The 13,154-nt window shown below is 56.0% G+C and overlaps 1 long non-coding RNA gene across 3 annotated transcripts; it reads right to left on the bottom strand.

Moving 5' to 3' along the window:
• Nucleotides 1–2,709: 2,709 nt before the first annotated feature.
• Nucleotides 2,710–9,684, bottom strand: LOC149914760 (uncharacterized). Of its 3 annotated transcripts, none has more exons than XR_016460159.1 (3): nucleotides 7,769–9,684; nucleotides 7,317–7,474; nucleotides 2,710–4,336 (listed from the first exon to the last, which is right to left on the bottom strand). It is a non-coding gene; the product is annotated as an uncharacterized LOC149914760 (long non-coding RNA). The 3 variants fall into 3 exon arrangements; XR_016460158.1 differs by lacking the exon at nucleotides 2,710–4,336 and adding an exon at nucleotides 4,487–7,006; XR_016460160.1 differs by lacking the exon at nucleotides 2,710–4,336 and adding an exon at nucleotides 4,487–5,156.
• Between the last annotated feature and the right edge of the window lie 3,470 nt (nucleotides 9,685–13,154).

Raw genomic sequence — 13,154 nt, 5'->3', positions numbered from 1 at the left:
CACTGCGAGCAGGAATCCAAATAGGGCCATCATCTGTGAAAAGGCAAAAATAACCTCTTTCTACAAGTATGGTAGTACTTGGGCCCTTCCAATCTCCAGTCAGTGGATCTTTGTAAGATACTTTTGCAGTCTCAGATAGCATTCTCATACTAGTGCCTGAATGATGCACAGTTATAGCATGTATGAGCTATATGAGCCTCCTCCTACAAAAGGGAAGTTAAGGGAGAAAAGAACGCTCATGAGGCGATCTGGCACATCACGTGTATCGCTCATTCGGTTTAGTTGTGTTTTTAGTGTAGCATGTGTGCGCTCTATAATAGCCTGACCTGGAGGAGCATGTGGGATCCCGAACTTATGTTGAACTCCCCACTTTTGCAAAAAGGACTGTACTGACTGCAACTTTTAGGTTGGCCCATTATCCATTTTAATTTGTTTTGGAACTCCCAAGATAGCAAGACATGCAATCCAGTGTTTAATGACGTATCTAGCAGATTCACCCGCTAAGGGAGAAACCCATATAAATCCAGTAAGTGTCGATAGCAACATGAACACATCGCAATCAACCAAAACTCTGCAATATGGGTGACATCCGTTTGCCACAGTTCCAATGCTTTCAATCCTCGGGGATTAGTCCCCAGCCCAAGGCCACTGTTATGGTAACTGCACTGTGGACATGTTTGAACTATCAACCTTGCATCATTCACACCAATATTAAACTGTCTATGTAAACCACGGGCATTTTGATGAAACATCTCATGAGAGATACGAGCAGCATCGAACAGATTAACAGGAGTTACAACAACCAATTTATCAGCAAACAGCATTACCCTGCCCTAAACCAACAGTGTTTAGGTGACTGCGAATGTGGATGACACAATATGGTTCCTTTCTTCGCCGTAATGTGTGTTTAAGACGTAAAAACAGAGAGATAAGGCACACATTCTTGTTGTCTCTAATGTGGGCATCCTCAATTCTTTGACATATGCCAGCCGCGTAGAGGGAATCAGTTACAACATTTAGAGGTTCATTTGGCCATGCAGTAAAGGCCCATAAAACTGCTTTTAGTTCCATAGTTTGTAAACTGTCTTGCAGCTCCATTGGCACAAACTGATGCTTCCAGCTATTGTCCCACCACACCCAGACAGCTTTGTGGCTCCAGCATCCAGTGTCAGTATATACTGTGCGACCATCCACCGATCATTTCGAATACCGAGGTATTCCAATCCAGTCAGTTTTTTTCCAGAAACAACGCTACTCGCTGATCAGGGCGTTCTAAATGAAAATGACCAGGGTACCCTTCTGAAGCAAACTGTAAGGAGAGGGAGTGACAGTACGCCCACTCTGCCCACAGCAAGGTAAAAGGTAAACTAATATCGTCAGGTTCTTGCCCCGCTATGCAGAGAACTCTCTCTCTGCCTCAGTTCAGCTACTATATTGATACGAGTCATCAAGGACGACCGAGGCTGAGCAGGGGGAAACAGCCATTTCAGCAAAAAAAAACAAAAACACAGAAGGAGAAGTAGAAGATTGCTTAGTAGGCCTGTTTTGAGGAGAAGTGTGGGTTTGTTTGTTTGTTTGTTTGTTTGTTTTTGTTTTCATTGACAAATGACTGCGACAGCATGCTTCTCCTGGACATACAAGACAAGGGAGATGTTGTGATGTAAGGACTGACAATAGCTAGCTGCTGATTGAATTTGGGGGGTAATCTGAATTAGAGCCTGCTTAGCCTCAGGCGTCAATAGGATAGCATCATTAGCACATCTCCCTCTTGACAACAACAGTTCTAATTGAACATTGGAAATGCCAACCGTTGGCCGTAGCCATTGTAAGCGACCTAAAAGAGTTTGTAAGTCAGTGAGTGTGGAAATGTCAATTTTCAATTCTACAGTCTGAGGGCATATCATAGCATCTGATAATTTCCAACCCAAATTTAACATAGGAAAGGTGCGTTTCACTTTCTCCGGTGCCACTGTAAGGCCAAATTGAGAGAGATGGGAGATTAATTGCATTTCCCAGCTATTATCAAAAGGCTGTTCCTGAACAGCACAGTATGCCATCCATGTAATAATAAATAATCATATGAGGGTTTGCTTTACAAATAGGTTGCAAGGTGTGGCTACGAATATCTGACACATAATTGGAGAATTCTTCATGCCTTGAGGCAGTACAACCCATTGATACCGAGAGGCTGGCTCCACTTTATTGACAGATGGCACAGAGAAAGCAAAACACTTACAGTCTTTCTTGTGGTGTGTCTCCCATATTCCCCTTTTTTGTTTATTAAGAATGGATTTCAATGTTAGATGAGTATGATGAATGATAGCTTGTCCAGTGGGAGAATGAGGAATGCCTGTAATATATCTAACACCCTATTCTTGGAGGGAAGTTCGAATGCCTTTAGAAATATAAGCAGGTCCGTTATTGGCTCTAAGTTACACGCAGGCTGCAGAGACGCAGCGTGAGGGAACGTAGGCGGGGTAGAGGAAAGCAGCGTCACCCCGAGCAACGGGGGTGGGGCGGAGGGTGGGAGCGAGATGAGCGCCAGGGACGGAGCCGAGGGCAGCAGCGATGGGGGGTGGGGGGGTGAGGGAAGGGAGGGAGTCGCGATTTCTTTTCCCCGCGGTCAGGGGTGGGGTCGGAGCTGCGGACCGAATGCGGAATGCGGACCAGGGCTGCTTTCTGCACCGAGGGGTAGCGACGGGGGTGGGAGGGAGGGCGATGGGGAATAATCGGAAGAAATTCTTCCTTGTCGAATTTGTTTAAGCCCTTCCATTATTTGGTTCCAAACAGATAAAAGTTTAGCAGCCGTGCTGTCATAGTAACAAAAACCTCCCGGAGCTTTGCGCCAACCCTGCCCCAAAACTCTCCATAGAAAGAGAATCCAGTTTTCGGAAATTCAGGAACATTTTTGCTTTACCATTTGAGAAAAGTAACCAATGCTAAGGTAACTACAGGCTGATTCTGAAACGTCAACTAACTGTAACGCTGCAAGATTTACCGGCTGCTCCCTCACCAGTGATGAACTCCGCACAGATCCCGACCGCTCAGCCCCTGTCCCGCAGAACGGTGCGGGCGCGCGCGAAACGAGCTCTCCGTAGTTCAGTCGGGCGGCGCTGCCGGATGAGTCGGTGGAGCAAAAGGCACTGTCGGTAGGTCAGGACCCGTAGAAGGCACTAGTTGAGAGCCTCGGTCAGGCCCCGTATCTTTTTTTTGCCACATACAGATTTCCAGATTACATAATCGCTCTGTTAATATTTTAACCTTGCAATCCAGTTTTTCTAATCCCTCACCCTCACCGACGCTCTCTGATTCTGCAGGAGGCTGCTCCTGGCAGTGTCCATCAGGGGTGATGTCAGATACAGTCCTTTTTTCCTGCTGCACTACTGCAGATGACTCAGTAGCAGTGTCATTTGAAAGATCAGGAGCTGCAGCCCCTAACAATGCTTTTACTTGACCCGCCGAGGAACACACAGGGTGTGTGATACCCCGAACAGGCACGTCAAACTCTGAAGCCAAATTAGTTGTTGTACCGGCCAGTGCCTGCATAGCTGCAGCGGCTGCCTGTTGCGCGGCTCGCATAGCTTTCAAAGAGTTAATAACAGACCTCCACAAGGGGTCAAGGGGCCGCAATAGTTTTTCTTCCTTTCCACCATTAATGACTGATTCCCACATGCAGTCCCCAATATCACACCATTTGTCGACGCTGAATATCAGTGCCACTTCTGACAAATGTCCCTTCTTCCGAGCCCAGTGCACCAGGGTCTCGGCCATGCCTTTAGGAGATGACTGCTCCCCTCTCTTAGAGAGAATATTTAACGGCAGTTTCTCCGCAGCTTCCCACTCCATCGTGGATACAGAGGGTGGGTCGCGACCCCGCTTCCAGCTAACCGCAGCACTTACGTTGGCGCCTAACCCAGCTACCGCAACACGGTGCCAACCTCTGTTGCGACCGTCCTGCCGTTGTCCACTTCCCCGAATCGTCCCACGAAGGGTCCCTGTTCGGGCGCCAAATGTGGGGAAGTCTCAGGACTCTCAGGACGCGCTAGAGACATAACAGCACACCAATGTGGTTAAAGGCTATTAGTCTGCTTTATTGTTAAGCACTACTCTATTTATACATGTTAACAGAGCATTCTGCAAAACACTCCTCAACCGTTCACACAGGTGCTTAGCCAATCAGAGCTGTGAGATGTTCTTTCTTCTGGTGTCCTTGGTTCTCATGCCGCTTATCTTGCTCCGCAGCTGCTGCTCCGTGCAGTTTTTTCTTACATTCCCACACGCAGACGCTTCGGGGGGGACGTCAGACGGGGGTTGACTCACCCTTCCTAGCAGCAGCCTGGAGAAGGGAGAGGTGAGCCGAGGAACGCATCTCTCGCACCGCTCCAGGCACTCGTGCTCACTTACTGGTTCCTTGCTGTGCCACTACAGCAAGGAATAAGAGCTGCAAGCCACAGTAACTCAGCAGTTGGGGTGGAGAATATTATAACTTCTTGGAACCAGTGAATATCTCCTCCTATACTAAGGGTAATATCAGAATAATCTACGCCTCCTTCCTTAGAATCAATCGTAATATCCTCTCCTATTCTTGCATATGTGTAACTTGTCTCTGTAAATATCCTTAAACTGTCCTTTTACGGTGTGCATGTTAGGAGAGGTTACTCCCTCAGTACCCAGCGGGTGTGTGCAGTGCTGTAACTCAAAATATACCTGCTTTATAACCACTTTGTGGTTATGGAGTTTGATTTTCCACAAGTCATCCTGTTCAGGCCATGATCTGTGTTCTTCCACACATATGGAAGTTCTGTTTAGCCTTGAGTGAGACAGAAGTGAGAACACTTGGAAGAATCTGGTGAACCATGTCCCAGACTAGACTAGGGTGGGCTTCTTTGTTAGCTTCCTTATTTTTTTGTTTGTTTGTTTGTTTGTTTGTTTGTTTATTATTTTTGTTTTTCTTCTCAAGAGCAGAGTCAGAAGAGGATGTGTTAACCTCCTCTGCCATAGTGATACTAGCCCTTTTGTTACAAAACCATTGCTTTCTAGAAGACTTTGATGTGAGCGGAGGAAATAATTTTGCTCATGCGTGCAGCTGGGTTACCAGCACAAAGGAAAGAGATGAGATGCGGCTGTGATCACGGCAAAGTTCAGAGGAACATCCCCTGCAGAAAGATGTGTAGAGTTTAAACATTGCCAAGTGAAACTTGGAGCCCACTTTTGCCCCACAGAAAATGCAATAGAAAAGGAAGCAGTCTTCTCCGGACACAAACCCCCGGTTACCCCGAGGGCGGTTCCTTCTGGGTGACCTTAAAGTCAGTAGATCTACATAAGTGAACAGCAGAGCTGGCCCTCGTACACAGAGAGCTTAACCATGCTCATGCCTTGCAGAGAAGACCGAATTGAGAAAGCAGGATAGGAAGTTGTTAGCAGTAGAAGTCACTCGCTCAGTGAGGAGAAACGTGCCATGAGTGCCATGGGCAGCGCTCAGTGAGGAAGTGAGCCAGCTGCAGGGAGATGCTGCCCTCGAGAGCAGGGCAGCCGGAGATTGCCTCCAGCTGGGACCTGCTCACGGGTGAGAGGAGTTAAAGGAGCGCCAGGACAGCAACGTGGGGATGTGCGACCCCAAGGATGTGCGAATGTCCCCAGCAAAGGCAGCAAAGGGACGGAGCAGAGAGCGACGCTTCATTAGCGTGACAAAACACAGCCCCCATCCTCCCCTCTCTCCCACGGCTGCAGATGTGCCACGAGAACGAGCTGTGAAACTGCCCACGGCCTGGCAGCCGGCTCGGGGCGTGCTCGCTGTGGGAATTGCTGCCCGGCACCTGAGGCTGTGCCGAAGCGGCCAGAGCCTGGCTGGAAGCCATCCGGGCAGCACCGCGGCGGCAGGAGGTGCAGCAAGGCCGTCCTGCGGCCAGCTCCGGGCTGCGGGCACTCGGCATCCCCTGCTCTCCCAGGAGCGACTCCCAGGAGCCCGGTTGCCTGCACCAGAGGTGGGAGCAGCCTGCTCCGCACCCAAGGTAGGAGCCCTTCGTGCCTCGTGCAGAGGAGCGCACGCTTCCTGCCCCCTGCCAGCAGCGGCGGGAGGGCAGCGGGGAGCGGCACCGGGCGGGGCGGAACCGGCGCTGCTGTAGCCCAGGCGGGAGCCCGGTCCCGGCTCCAGCTCCTGCCCAGCACGGCAGGTTTGCTGGGCCAGACGGGCTGCAACGAGGGGAGCAGCGGTTCCCAGGCGTGTTGCAGCCCGGCTTGGGCTCCGAGAGGCACAGGAAGGGGTTGGAGCTGGGACAGTGAGGAAGTGAGCAGAGGAGCTCAGCGTGCTCTGCTGCCCGGTTGGCTCTGTGTAACGCAGCCCAGCCGGGAGTGCGTTTCTCCCTCTGGGCCACGGCAGACACGAGATGATCCCGCTCCACAGCTCTGCACGCATGGATTGATGGCAGCTTTCAACTCCTCCTTTGGAGTGTCTGAATGGGAAGCCTCCAACGGGGGAATTTCCACTCCCCTCTCTCTCCCCGGCAGCCCGCAGTTTCCCTTCGGGGACCCAGCAGGCAACATCTGCCTCTAGCGGCCCTTCCAGCGTTCCCTTCTGTGCGCTTAGCGCCGGGCTGACGGCTCACCTGGGGTCGTGCAAACCCCTCCCGAGGCTTTTCTTCAGGCTGTCCCGGCAGCTGCAGGTGCCTTTAGCGCACACCAGCTCCGGCACTGGGCTGTGTAATAGACGCTGAAAAGCCGACAGCCTGCGGGCTGACTGGAGCACACGTTGTGAACGCGGCCGAGCAGCACGTCAGTAAAGCGCAGCCCGGGCTGCCCGGTGCAAAGGGCGCACGCTGCTGAGAACGCCCCCTGGAAGTGAGCGCAGGGTGCGTGCTGAGCTGGATGGGGAGCAGCGCCCCCTGGTGGGGGACGAGGGAAATGCAGCCGCCGAGGCATTCTTGGTGCAACGAGGGACCGGGGCTTGTTCAGCTTGGAGAAGAGAAGGCTCCGGGAGACCTCCCAGGCCTTGAAGGAAACGTTTAAACTGGAGGGGGAACAGATGTTTACGAGGGTGGATAATGACAGGATAATGGGGAATGGTTTTAAATTGAGACAGGGGAGATTTAGTTTAGATATCAGGGGGAAGTTTTGCATTCAGACGGTGGTGAGGCATTTTAAAAGGTAGCCCATAGAGGACGTGGATGCCCCATCCTTTGGGGCATTCGAGGCCAGGCTGGATGTGGCTCAGGGCAGCCTGGTCTGGTGGACGGTGTCCCTGCACATAGCAGGGGGTTGAAACTAGATGGTCACTGTGGTCCTTTTCAACCCAGGCTATTCTATGATTCTTTGATTACCTTTAGATCTTCGATGTAACGCATGGCCTTAGAGAAGCTCATGGATTTCCAAACTAACTTTGCGTCTCTTACAGAAGATCTGTGTCAGCAAGGTGTCTTGATATCAAGCTAAGAAGGAAGCTGTGTGCCCAGTGTCATTCAGGCAGTGTGGTTTCTCCCTGGGAAGGGACACAAAGGGGAGCTGTTGAACAGGCACTGTGTCAGAACCTCTGCTTTCCCCCCCATCCCCCACTCTCTGCCCCTAGACTTCCTTTACTATAGAAGCTCCCCACAACTCCCTAGTTTCCCCATTCCACCCCTCTCTCCATCACCAGATCCTCTTTCCACCCCACAGCAGTCCCACTCACTCACACCTTCCCCCCCTAGATTCCACACAACCCCCCTTTCCAGCCCAAAAAAGTCCCACTGACCCCTTTCTCACCCCACCCACACCCTCCTTTATCCCCTCTTACCCCCCCCTTGGAATCATGCAGAAGGATCTGCATGAGACATCCTAGAAAGGTTTGGGGGCTCCAGGGGGCTCTTCTGGACTCAACCAGAAGAGTCTGGAGATATCCCAGAGGGACCTTGGGGTGTCCAGGGAGTCCCCAGGTTGGTCCTGTGGCACCATGGAAGGATCTGGAAGTTCCCACTATGGGCCCAAGAGCTCTGAGGAGTCCCTGGGCTGATCTGGAAATGTCCAAGTAGGGTTTTGGTAGGGCCCAGGGAGTTCTCATGTGGGTCTGAGTGGTCCTGGAGTCATCCAGAAGGGTCTGGGGATGTCCCAGAGGAGTCCTGGGGTGTCCAGTGGGTGCTCATGCGAATCTGGGGGGTCTGGCCATCCATCTCATCATCTGCTGTAACATGATCACAGCACTTTCATCAGTGGTTTGGACTCACAGCAACAAGACGCACTTTGTCAACTGTGTCACCAAGGAATCATAAGAATTGGAATCGTTGGGACTGGTTAATATGGACTGCTGTTTGTACTCTACAGAACCCATCCTTGCTCAGTGTATTAATTTTAGTTTAGCTACTTTTAGGATTGTTTTAGAACCGTGCTTCTTTTTCTCTTAATAGAGAAGGGGGAGATGTGGGATAAAGTCATTATCTTGATAATTGTTGCTGCTCAACATCGACCTCTGGCGAGGGGACAGTCGGACGGACCGAACGACCAGCGTTCCTATGCCGAAAGCCAATTTATTGCTGCGTAACAAGCACTTATATACCGTGACATGCGACCGCCCAGGAAACCCACGAACCCACCCAGGAAACCCATGAACCAATCCCCACTCTCCTTGTACCACCCCTTGTTCCACCCTCAACCCCACCTATTACCCTACACTAATGAGTAAAAAAGCTTAGCAGTAACTTGAGCCAGATGTAAACACACACGAGGCTCCTGCTTCCTACATGTAAGTTGCTGTTTCACGGGTATAAAAGGTTGTAAGCATCTTCAGTAAAGGTCCTTCATCCTTCCTTCTGCACCAGCAAGGGAGTCTGAGCCTCTCTCTCCGCACCAGCAAGGGAGCTCGAAGCCCTCTTGCCAACAAAGAGGAGAGGAGAGAAGAGAAGGAGAGAAAAAATTGAGCAGAACAAAGGAAAAAGGGAAGAGAGGAGCTTGTAAGGGGGAAGAAGAGTGATGAACGAGTGCCACTCACGCTGCTATTCTGCGTCCCTCCCCAGGACTCCCACAGCTTCCTCTTCCCAGCCCCGCTCAGCTCCTCGCGGGCTGCAGACGCTGCTGAGGCTCTCGCACTCCACGGCCGTCATCTTCTTCTCGTGCTGCCGGACCGCTCTCTGCAGGGCTGCGCTGAGTTCCTGCCGCTGCAGCCAGAACCGCAGCTCCCGTGCTGACGGATGGAGGAGCTTCGTGCCGGCACCCACAGCACGTGGTCCCCGGGCTGCCGGTGGCACGGCAGGATGCTCCCCTCCCTGCCTCCCATCGCCCCTCAGCTACGGCACCCTCCTATAATCTGCCTAAGGATTCCAAGACCCTGCAGAGGGCTCCGGTCAGGCCGATCGACGGCTGATGCCAACGGCACGAGGTTCAACACCACCACACTCCGGGTCCCGCACGTTGGTCACAACGACCCCAGGCATCGCTGCGGGCTTGGGGCAGAGCGGCCGGAAGGCCGCGTGGAGGAAAAGGATCCGGAGCTGCGGGCCGACGCTCGGCTGAACGCGAGCCAGCAGCGCGCCTTGTGCAGGCGGCCGAGAAGCCGGCCGAGCAGCAGCAGCCGCTGATCGCCCCGCGCTCAGCCCCGCCCCGCACAGCGCCGGCCTCGGGCCGGCACCGCGACCGCCGCCTGCAGCGGGACGCCAAGGTGCCCCGGAGCCGCTCGTCTCCAGCGGGTTCCCCACGCCACCGCAGGGCCGCGCCGCCCGCCCGGACGCCCCGCTCCCCCACCTGCCGGCGGCCGCCAGCCCGCGCTCGCCGCTCTCCAGCAAGGCCCGCGCGGAGCGGGGCGGGGCGGGGCGGGGCGGGGCGGGGCGGGCCCGGCCTCGCTGAGGCCCCCCACGTCCCCGCCCTCCTCCCGCAGCCGCAGCCGAGGCCCCGGAAGCGGAGCGGGCGCACGACGGCAGGCATCGCCGAGGGCAGCGGGGCCGGGGCCACGGGGACGCGCGCGGTGATGTCGCAATGACGGCGCGCCCGCGGACAGAAAGGACCCCGCGCGGAGCGCCCGCCCCGTTCGGCGCACCGACCAATGGCAGAGCGGAGGAGGCGGGGCCGAACGCGGGCTCTCCGCCAATGGCGGCTGCGGACGCGGGGCCGCCGCCATGGTGATGCCGATGGCGCCGGCGGGATGGAGGAGCCGCGGCGCTCCGCCGCCCCGCCGCCGCCCTCGGGGACGCCGCGCGGTCGGGGGAAGGCGGCGCGGGGGCACCGCCGCCGGCCCCGTCCGTCCCCCGTCAGAATCCGGCTGTTCTCGGAGGGGGAACCGAGCCGTCCTCGGTCGTTGTGGCGAGGCGCTGCCGGGCTGCGAGAAGCGGCGGCTGACCGCGAGAGGCGGGACCCGTCCGGTGTCCGGGAGCGGCTCCTGGCTGAGCCGGGCAGCCCCGGAAGAGAGGGAGCGATCGCGCGGATCGAGGCGCGTTCGAGCCCGGCACGGAGTCTGGCCAGCGCCTTCGCTTCTCGCTCGGCTCCAGTCATCGGCAGCGCTGTGCTGAGCTGCTGCCCCGCAGCTGCAGTCTCCAAGCGCCGTTTTCCATCTGATGCCGTGGCGACGGTGCGCCCTCCCTCATTGCAGCGCGTGAAGCCATCCTCGTGACGACAGCGCATGCGTGATGGCGTCGCCATGGCGAAGGCGCCTCAGCGCGCCTGCGCCGCTCCGTCGCTCCGTCGCTGTGGCGCCGCGCCGTCCCCGCTGGGTGACGTCATCAGCCCCGCGACTGAGGAGGAGGCGGAAGTGGGGCGGGGCACCCCGGGGCTCCGAGCGCCGCCTCAGCTTCTACAGGTGGGTGTTCCGGGGGGGGCCACGGGGTTAAGGGGGCTGGGGGCCACGTGCCGCTCTGCGTTGGCCCCGTGGGGTCTCTGTGGCGCTCGGGGCTTCCGCTCGGCGGGGGCAGCTGCCCTGTGTCTCCCCGCCTCCCCCACCCCGTGTATTTCACTGCTCTCCTCCCCTCCCCCTGCCACTGGTCGCCCACAACCTCCCCCGTCTCTCTGTGTGACCCCCGGGGTTGCGCCTCCCCTCCCCTTTTTCCCCCTTTCAGTTCCTCCATTCTGATCACTGTAGTCCTCTTCCACCCCTCCTGTCTGTGCCTCCCCCGTTCTGACCCCCGGGGTCCACCTGTCTGCCCCCTCCCCCTCCCGATCCCTCATTGCCACGTGAGCTCAGGTGCATCACCAACTGCCCCAGCACTTTACCATCACCCAGACCCGCAGTCACTGCGGAGCCCCGTTTGCAATGAGGATCTGGAGAACCTCTCCCAGCCATGGGCAAGTTGCACAGCAATGCATCCATCCCACGGTGAGGCGTCCAGAGCCGCTGCAAGCAGCTCCAGTCTTTCTCGCACGGAATAAACCAACGTACGGAGCGGTGCGGGGGGACAGCCGCTGCCCTCTTTCTCCTCGTGGCTTTCTCCCCGCAGCCTGGCCAGGGCTCAAGGGGAACGAAAGGAGTCGTGCTGTCAATCCTGCTGTAGCACAGGCCTCTTTAGCAAGACTGTCTGCCCAGCCCCTCTGCGTCGGGCTTCATCGGGTAACGAACACAGCAGCAAAGCCGCCCTCGGCTCCTCGGGGAGGGCCCACCGTCCTCGTGGAAACGCAGCGTGACAGCACGCGGGTTCCAGCAGCACCGGCGCTGTGACTTCCTCTGCCCACCCTGGAGCCGCAGCCCGCGAGCTTTCCCGGCCTTGCACACTGAGCAGCCGAACCTGCCATGCTGCACGCGGTCCCTCCTGGCAGAGGCCCGCCAGCTCTGAGCCTCACCCGGCCGCCGCTTCAGCCGTGGGGAACGGCGGCACGCAGGCTGAGCCGGCCGCCATCGGCACGGGGCGACGGCGAAGACCCGGCCTCTCATTGGTCAGCGCTGGCACCGCCCCGCCACTGGCCTCCCTCTCATTGGTCAGCGCCGGCGCCGCCGGCTCTCTTCTCGCTCCCCTTCCCTTCAGCTCCCTTGCGGCGTCTCTCCCCTGCCCCGTTCCCGTCCCCTGCCGTTACCTTGCAGCATCTCCCACCAGTTTCCTTCCCTTCCCCTCCCTTGCGGCGTTTCCCCCCAGTCCCCTTCCCTTCCCGCATCTCCCTCTGGTCTCCTTCCCTTCCCTTGCATCATCACCCCGGTTTCCTTCCCTTCTCTTCCCTTGCGGCATCTCATACCGGTCCCCTTCCCTTTCGTTCCAGCGTTTCCCCCTGGTCCCCTTCCCTTGTAATGTCTCACCCTGGTTTCCTTCTCTTCCCTTCCCATGTGGCAAATTCTCCCAGTCCCAATCCCATTCCCTTCTCTTCCCTTACACGATTTCCCCTGTCCCCCTCCCTTCCTATATGGCATTTCCCCACAGTTGCCTTCCCATGCCTTCCCTTCCCTTATGTCATCTCTCCCATTTCCATCCTTTCCCTTCCCTTCCCATGGGGTGTCTCCTCCTGGTCTCCTTTCTCTTCCATTACCTTGTGGCATCTCCCACCAGTTTCTTTCCCTTCCCTTCCCTTCCCTTCCCTTCCCTTCCCTTCCCTTCCCTTCCCTTCCCTTCCCTTCCCTTCCCTTCCCTTCCCTTCCCTTCCCTTCCCTTCCCGTTGCCCCTTGTGCAAGTCATGGAATCGTGCACCATTAAGTTTCATTATTACCATCAGAACACGCTGGATGTGAGAGTCACCTTTTTTGCCCCATTAGTAGGCCATGACAGAATTGGATCTCCTCTGAAAGGACTCTGGGTTCCCACTGCTGCTGTGTGTGTGTCCCTGCATGGTCCCTGCTGGATCACAGAACCCACAGGGTAGGAGGAGAGAAGCTTCAGACGAGACAAGGGGCATCGAGGTCAGCTCCTGGACATCAAATCACGTGCCTCAGAGCGTATTCCTCCAGCATCTCTGGATGCTGCCTGCTGACTGAGAGAACCACCAGGGAGTGTGTCATCAGTGACAAAAAATACAAAATGAATGTCTTCTGGTATTGCTGGAATACAAAAAAAGCCAGAAGGGGCAAGACAAGAAGCGAGACGAGGTAAGGGGAGGCCAGAAGAGGATGGCAAAAGAGGTGAGGTGAGATGAGGGGATGCCAGAAGGAGAATCCAAAAGAGGTGAGACAAAAGGCTAGGGGAGACAAAGGGGGATGAGAAGGGGATAGGAGAAGGGGGTGCCAGAATGGGACACCAGAAGGGGGTCAATAAGAAGTGAGATGAGATGACACCAGATAGGGATTC

Source organism: Phasianus colchicus, chromosome 27 (genome assembly GCF_987193195.1).
Source record: "Phasianus colchicus chromosome 27, bPhaCol1.hap1.1, whole genome shotgun sequence".
Taxonomy (NCBI): Eukaryota; Metazoa; Chordata; class Aves; order Galliformes; family Phasianidae; genus Phasianus; species Phasianus colchicus.
This window is presented reverse-complemented; position numbering and strand designations above follow the sequence as displayed.